The 8,644-nt window shown below is 33.8% G+C and overlaps 1 long non-coding RNA gene across 1 annotated transcript; it reads right to left on the bottom strand.

Moving 5' to 3' along the window:
* Positions 1 to 3,257: 3,257 nt before the first annotated feature.
* On the bottom strand, positions 3,258 to 8,634 carry LOC149795058 (uncharacterized). The gene is made up of 2 exons (XR_016422083.1): positions 8,132 to 8,634; positions 3,258 to 3,504 (listed from the first exon to the last, which is right to left on the bottom strand). It is a non-coding gene; the product is annotated as an uncharacterized LOC149795058 (long non-coding RNA).
* Between the last annotated feature and the right edge of the window lie 10 nt (positions 8,635 to 8,644).

The following is an 8,644-nucleotide window of genomic DNA, read 5'->3' as shown; positions in this document are numbered from 1 at the left end:
TCTTAAGTATTTGCTATTGAATCAGGAAAGTAAAAATGACAAATTTCTTGCAGATTTTGTGTGTGTGTGTGTGTGGGGGGGGGGTTGTCTTACAATTGTCATTCTGCTGAAAACAATGATGTAACAAATGCAATGCTGATAAAGAAAACTGAGTTCCCACTTCATGCTTTTCTTAGTTTGAGTTCGAAAAAAAACCTTGAATTTCGCTTTCTCAGAAGTGGGGTTGAGTATTTCAACTGTGCCACTTGATGCATAGAAAAGGAATAATTTGAACTGTCATTGTTCTCCTTATGCAAAAAAGTTTCAGCATACTGTGCTGGCTAACCCAATAATCACAGCTGTGTTTTTTTTTTCCCACTCAATACTTAGAGGACCAGCGATTGTATATTGAATTGTGTCTACATGCCTCATATGCTTTCTTTATGCCGTTTCCCATTTATACATGTATCTATGTCCCACATGCAGTTCTTGCTAACACCCTCTTCCCATCTATCCACTTAACTCATGATGAATGCACATAAGACACATTTAATTTAAAAACAAAATACTGAGATAACAGTTGAAGTTGTGTTTTTGGAAACCACTGGCAGTTCATTAGAACTTTATTCATTAGGACTGGTGATATAACTTATTTGGGATTTAATTTACAATACTGTAAGTTCTTTTTAAATTTCATTTTGTATTCTTGGGAATTAAATGACTTGTTGGTTTTCACTCTTTACTGTTATAAAACTTTTGGAATTGAAAAGCTGTTTCTGTTTGGATGATTGCTCTTCATGCATTTTTAACTTTATTTTATCTACCTACTTTTCAAGGTTGCCAAACAAATGGATAATATGGCTTTATTACAATGGTCCCAAGACATGAACCAGTTTTGGTTTTCATGCAAGACTGCTAGCAGCTATGGACAATTTTTTGTGAGTTTTCAGTCCTTTTATTTGAAACATATATGTAAACATTTGCTATTGTATACTTTTGTATGAAATCAAAATTACAGTGCATAATCCTTATCTTCTGATTTCTTTTAATGTATTCTTTATCCATATATATTCATCACCAAATCTTCTAGGCATGCACTTTATTAAAAGTAATTTATTTGAAATGTCAGAGTAATGTGGAATATTGAAGGAACAATGATCTGAGGAAAATTTTAATCCTGCTACGCTAACTATTAGCCAGTTCTACAATGCAGCTTTCGCTTTATGATATAAATCAAGTTGTCTTATCAATATGGGGTCACCATGACAAAAGAGACCAGCTTTAGGTGCTAAAGGTATTGATTGTGGCATTCTTTCAGAGTATCTTGAGGAGTGTCCTAAATCACATCACCAATACACATGAGTAGATCCTCTCACATGGCCAAGACATTAATAAAAGTCTTCATGAACCTTACCTGGAGAATGAAGAGCTGACAAAGCCATAGCTAGATGAAGATGATCACAAGAAGAAAGCCAAAGTGCTGAAAACCTTGGCACAGGTGCTCTTGGACCAAAAGTTCCTAACAGTGGAGTATTACTTAAATTTCAGGTATGCCATTTCAGGATTGCAACAATTGCATGGTATTTATGGTATTTAAAAGAAAAATGTGAAGACCACTTTAAATATTTTTATTCTCAACTAAATAATAAATTACTGTATATATTTACCATTTGAAGATCTGAATAAGTTAGAATTCATAAGATGTGTGCACGTGATACATGTATAGTGACTCTCCTTCTCAAGTCTTTGGTAATTTCAGGTATAATACATGCACATCAGGTATAAACAACTCCATGACACTATCAATAAACACTTCAGTAAAGATTTTATGTATGCAAAAATTAACAACAGTAATGATTATTTAATAATTTTATTAATCTGTTAGCAGATTACAAATAACACATGGTACAAGATACATGTTTTTGATAATTGCAGAAGCACTGCTGAGCTTGAAGTTTTTCATCAGCAGATCATGATGTACAGTGCCAGTGTACAGGATTAAGAATGAGCTAGCTGCTTTGGATCACAATATCCATAGTGGCTGAGGTGTAATGAGAAACAAAGAAGGGGAGATAGTGTAAGCTTGTTTCACTACAGGACATTAGAAATAATTTTATATATTGATTGTGCATTATGATCCCTGCCTGGAGATCAGACGAATGGAGTATTATTCACATGTACAAGTCATGAAAACTTTGTATTAGATACAAGTCATTTTGCAACAATCGGCACACATTTATATTTGTGGTAAGGAATCTTAACATTTTCATGCATACAGATCTTGTAATTAGTATTGTTATCATTCTAGTGGATATTTATCTTGATTTGAGCAATGTAAGTCTAATAATTAGATCCAGTGATATGTATAGCACTATCCCAGGGGACTGACACTTTATTAAGGATATATGGGGTTTATGGAATATCCTCAGGACGTTTGGGGTAGATGCTGTCATCATGATGATTACTAGCTAATACCTGTTCATGAAAACATGTTGCTTTCTAAAGGAATGGGCAAAAATTCATCCTGTCTCACACAGTATTTTGTGGATAGAACAAATAAGAACAAAAACAACCCCTCAACAACTCCTTCTTGGGAACTGATTATGAGGCTCTAATATTGGGTAAAAAGTTAATATGGGTTAGCATGTTAGCATGGGGATGCTTGTCACACATGTTAAGAAAATAAAATTTCTTTAAAACAGGCATCGATGTTACAACAAAAAAAAGCAGCAGATGGTCCGTCTACCCTTGCAAGGAAAAGAAAACATCCCCACATCAAGGAGCTTATAAAGAAAGCCCTCATCTGACAACTTGAGGGAAAGCAGGGTATGCAGAGGAGAAGAGAACTAAAGGAAGATGATCCCAGGAGAATTTGTAGAAACCTGGCACCTCAAGAACCACCATCAGCTCTAGTTTTGGTGTGGTGAAGGAGATCTCTCGATTTTAGTTATATAAAATATGAAACAGTGTCTGATATATGGAGGTGTCAGCTAAGGCAGGTTACACTTTATATAATATCCTGAAATATCAGTAGTTGAAAATAAAATAATGTATAATATTGTATCTGCAGTTGCTGAAAACTTTTTATATTGATTATTTACGATCTTCGTGCCCACATTGTTTATAGGCAGAAATAGACTGGTGTTTAAAAAAAAATCTGAAAGCATTATTGTTTGATGCAATATTATGTGCATTTATAAGAAAACAATGAATAAAATCAATTGTATTCATTAATATACAAACTCATACATGCAAGAAAGTGTTTAAGTTCATGTAAGCCTAGAGGGGATGAAGCCAGTGTATTGTCCATCTGGATATGTCATGTATCTGCCAGAAACAACAAGAGGGAATTATATGTCTCTATCCAGACCCCAGCCTTCCATGTTGCCGTAGTATGAACTGCCTATAGGTAGCATGACTGTTGGCACTCATCAAGTCAACTTTATCGTTGAGGACAAGAACATTTCGTCTGTACATCCTGGACAAGGCAAGTACAACCTCATCAAGGATTAGATCTTGAAAAATCTGAAAAATTATTCCAGTTGTAATATGCTATTTCTAAAATGTACAAAAATATATTTTAAGAAATAATAGGAACATGCGCTTATTCAAATGTTATTCATCTTCGATCAGCAAATTCCACTGTGAAATACACGTGGATCAAAACTGCACATGGTTTTTATTTTGACATGAACACTGAGAGTTCCATCGCAACTAGAACCGATAGTTTATGTTAAGATGGACAGCTCAAAGTTTTTGGGGAGCATTTCTAGAAGTCAGAGACTCCTGCATTGGGATCAAATAAAAATGGCTGATTGCAGCTTAGATTTGTTTAGTATAGTGAGGTACCCACATTGAAATCAGGTAATGAAAAGAATCTACTCGATGAGTATCAATTGTAAATTAAAACAAAGTCCTTATCATTTGCATATGTATGCATGTCTCTTTTTGGACGGCTTACAATTTTAAAATTCTTTCACAGTGGTTGCAAAGAAATAACATTTACAACAATCATGTATGTACATCAATTATCAATCTTTGAGAGTCCACCTTGGAAATGGAATTCATTGTAAATGTTGTATTGTAAGAGTAACTATCAAAGTTTTAATTCTGTTTGTAAATTGATGCAGTATTTTGATTTTATTGGTACAAAGTGCAAGTTGTACATTCATAGGCATGTGCTACACATATCCTGTATACAGAAAGAGGTTTTCTGTAATGTAGCCAACATTCCTGTCAAGTTATTCATACCTTTTGTGATATACATTTTGTACATAACAATTTTAAGCTTTGGCAATAACACGCTCAAGGAATATATAAAAGTTATTGAAAGAAATAACAAAATTTCAAAATTCCCATTGAATCGAGTAAATTTGTTATACAGAAATCATTTGCAGTAATCACCAATTCAAAGGTGGAAACACTGAATGCCAAGCAGACTGGACAATTAAAATTCTTACCCAAAAATGTTAGATATGAAGAAAAAAAAAAGTTTCTTGCAAGCCTTCATGTCAGTCTTAATTCTGGATAAATAAAACAATTTAGGATTATTAAGTCCTTATGTTTATCATGATACTGCATATATAGTATTATCATAACATATTTTGGGGCTTTAGAAATACACATTAAGGCATGCATCATATTTAAAACAGAAGAATAAAAGTGTAGTATTTATTTCACAAGACTTAAATGGCTATATGAATTCTGTACATGTCTAATTTTTAAAAAAAAATGCAATCTAGTCAGGTCTAATTGCTGAACTCCAAAGTAAGATTGCATAGACTTTTTGTTGTCATTTTGTATTTTTTTTTTAAAAAAATAAATGTATTACTTAAGTTGGTTTATTAATTAAATTGAAAAAAGAGCAAGTTGACCTTAATAGTATTGAATGTTTGTATGCCACTAGCGTAGATCACTAATACCTATATATGAAATGATTTTAGCTAATCTACCTTTAGGCCCGCATACAAAGGAATTTATCCATTTTAAGTGTATCTCTGAAGCCGCTGTATATATTGGTTTGGAAGAAGGAAATAGAGTTGGCATTTCTAATGTCAACTGGAATACTATTCCAGAGCAAAGTTCCAGAGTACTGGAAAAATTTTTTGAATAATTCTTTATTTGGTTTGGGAATTTTATACTGTTTGGTAGACATGGATCACAGTCGTGGATTATTACCAGGTAGCCTATACTTGAATAGTGATTGTAAATATTCAGGAGCACTATTACTGGATATCATGAACATTAATTTGGCTTTTCTCAACCGGATTCAGTCTTTAACAGGTAATAATTTTAACTTACCAGCTAAAATTTTCCTTGCTTACTTTCTGGATTGATATAGCCTGAATGCAGTTGTTATAAGATGTGCCAGCTTCGCTATGATTTTATCATTTGAATTACTCCACACTGTGTGACAGTAGTCTAAATAGGGTTGTATGTAACTGTTATAAAATAGTTTTCTGTACCTTATCCTACTGAAAAGCCATAAACCTGAATTAACTTTTACTGACATGTTCAGTCCATGACAGGTTATTATCTACCAAAACACCAAGTAGTCTATCATGACAAACCATTTGCAAATTTGTATCCTTCCATGTCAGACATAGTTCATCACTACCAAGATTTGTTCTTTTTTGCCTGAGATAAGTAATATTTTAGTTCTTCCAGTATTTACCACTGTGCCATTGCATGTGCACCAGTTGTCCAGTTTGTTTAGGGCATCCTGTAAATAAATTTATAGTTTGTGCTTTGTGTTTTGGATGTCTGACAATGTTGTGTCATCTGCATAGAGATCTGTAGATGAAATTGAGTCCCTTAGTAAAAAGTGGTAGGCCATTAATTAATAGTATCAATAGTAATGGACCTAAAATTGAACCTTGTGGTACTCCATATCTAATTGTTCCAGGTTCCGACAGAACATTATTTATATAAACATGTTGTGTTCTCTCACTTAAGTTTGAAGTAAACCATCTAATTTTGCTTTCATCACATTGGTTGATTTTCAGTTTCTTAAAAGAATTTCATGTACACCAACCCATAAACTTTCCTGAAATCTACAAATAGAGATCCTATTATTCAATTTTGATCAAGTGGTTGAAGCCATTTATCAGTTAGAGATATCAATTCAGTCTCACATGAATGTTTCTGTCTAAAGCCTGATTGAATAGGGTGTAACAGCAACTGTTTTGTTAAATATGACATGAACGAGTCATGGACATGTTTTTCAATCAATTTTGACAAGTTTTGGTTGTATTGAAATTGGCTGGTAGTTATCAGCATCATTCTTAGAACTAGATTTGTGCATAGGCATTACTTTTGCAGTTTTCCATATTTTGGGGACAGATGAGGTTGCAATATTTAAATTGATTATGAATGTTATGCTATCTGAAATAGCTGAGGCAGAAGTTTTAATGAGTGGTGGACCAATCTGATCAAGTCCTGCTTTCTTAATACCAAGTTTACTGAGACATTTTTTAGCGGTTTTTTTATACCTGTGGGATAGAGAAACATACCTCCTTAGGGATTTCTCAGTTCATTATAGTTGTTTTCTATCACTGGTTCTTTTAACTTAGTGGTAACGTTAGTGAAAAAAAATCACTCAAAATATTTGCAATGTCAGTGTCATCAGTGACTTTTGTGTCATTTACCAGAAGTGAGTGAATTTTATTTGTCTGATCTTTGTGTGTTACCCCAATGAGTTCACTGAAGACTTTCCAAATGGAGTTTGTGTTGCTTTTTGTGTTTTCAAGCATTGATTGATAAAAAGTTTTTTTTTAGCCTTTTCAATCATACTTGTTATGTTATTTCCCCATACTTGATATTGTGCATGGTTTCCCATAGCCTTCAATTGGTCTCGTGTCTTCATAGTATTAGAATTTCAGTAGTAAATCAGTTAGGCTGGATTTCATACTTTACTCAATGTACTTTTAGTGGTGCATGCTTAGAGACTACATTCATAAATCAGTCCACACTTTTAGAGCTTCACATATGTCATCAAAATTTTGGATAATGTTCCATGGAACTTTATATAGGTCATCTTGAAATTGTTATTTACTTCAATTTTGGAAAGATCTGTAAGTGATAGTTTTGTGTGTATGTTTCCTATTTCTGTTGCATTTGACCTTTGTTGTCAAAAAAGTAGGATAGTGGTCACTAAGACCAACATTTGGTACATTAACATAAGCCACATCGTTTGGTAGGTTGGTATAAATGTGATCAATAAGAGTGCTTGATATTTCTGTTACACTTGTGGGCTCATTTTACCAACTGGACTAGGCCTAATGATTCAAAAAATTCCATCCAGTTACTCCTTATTTGAGTATTGAGAAGGTCCTTATTTACACTGCTGAGTATATATGTTTCTTTCTCCTGTGCATGAACATTTTGTATTTGTTTCAAAGCGTTATCATTCCAAATTGCGTTGGAGGAAGGTGACCTATAAATGAAACCAACTGGGAATGATTCTGCATTATTTTGAGAAATTTCCACCCAAATGCTCTCAATTTCATGTGACCCCAAGTCAGGTCGCCTTTCTACATTTACATCTTGTAATGTATACAAGACCCCCCCCCCCCGCTGTCTCTGTCCCTGCATAATGGTTTATTGTAGCCTTGACAGTGAAATAGATTATCATTGTGGCTAGCATTTAATTTGGTTTCAGCGAGTCCTAAAACATGCATATTATTTTCCTTGGAAGACAACATTAACTTAATCTGTTCTCTTTTTTCCACTATACCTTGTACATTTAAGTGACCCATGTTAAAACCTTTTGTATTTAGTTTCATATCAATTATATGTATTTCATCATGCAGTGGGGTACTCTATGAGATTGTCTCCATAATACTTTTACCATTTTGGTATTATATAAGGTGGCCATATAAATGAGGTGGCCTCTTTATTTTCTATGGTATCTGTGCATAGTCTTCCTTTATCAAATCATATTGGGGTGGGGTGTTGATTAGCAACAAAAAGTAAAGCAGTTTAAACATACATTGTTTGGTAAAATAACTAATCCTTTAATACAAGTATGCATTTTCTAAGCTGTGCAAAACACTACTGAAATAGATATTAGAGTCTTTGCCAAGTTACTTAGTACCAAACATTTTTCAATATCTATCAATACTTGTTTTGCAAGATATAAATAAACAATTACCCTCATTCTTGTCTACCTTGTCTGAACTCTGTGTAGAGCTTGGTCAGCTCAGTTTTTAGGCTGCACAGCATGTCTTCCTCCTCTCCCCCATCTGGTTTTTCAACTTCTTGCTGCATGCCTCATCCTTCCTCTCCCTCTTCCTCTTAAAGGTCGCTCTAGAATTGAGCTTGAAAGTGAGCTGATTTAAGTCTATCTAATGAATTTTAATATGTAAATGTATTTCATAATTTGACAACTAATATATTCATGATTACTTATCAAACTTATAGGAATATAGTGCTAACTTTGGATCAGAAATTAATACATGAGAGGTTGTGATCTGATGGAAGTTTTTTTGGGCTGGATGATGTCAAGTGTTGGGTGGGGTGGGGATCCAAAATTTAAAAAGGGCCCCTACTTTCCTCTAATGGGCACCAAAGCAAAGTCTATGTGTCTATTTACTCAGTGTGCACAATACCCAATAAACATGTGCAAGAATAAAGCTGTGGTCAAACTTCAGCTGACAAGTGACTG

Source organism: Sinohyriopsis cumingii, chromosome 7 (genome assembly GCF_028554795.1).
Source record: "Sinohyriopsis cumingii isolate HCF-2022 chromosome 7, ASM2855479v2, whole genome shotgun sequence".
In the NCBI taxonomy this organism is placed as follows: Eukaryota; Metazoa; Mollusca; class Bivalvia; order Unionida; family Unionidae; genus Sinohyriopsis; species Sinohyriopsis cumingii.
Note: the sequence above shows the minus strand (reverse complement) of the source record. Positions and strands in the feature narration are given on the sequence as shown.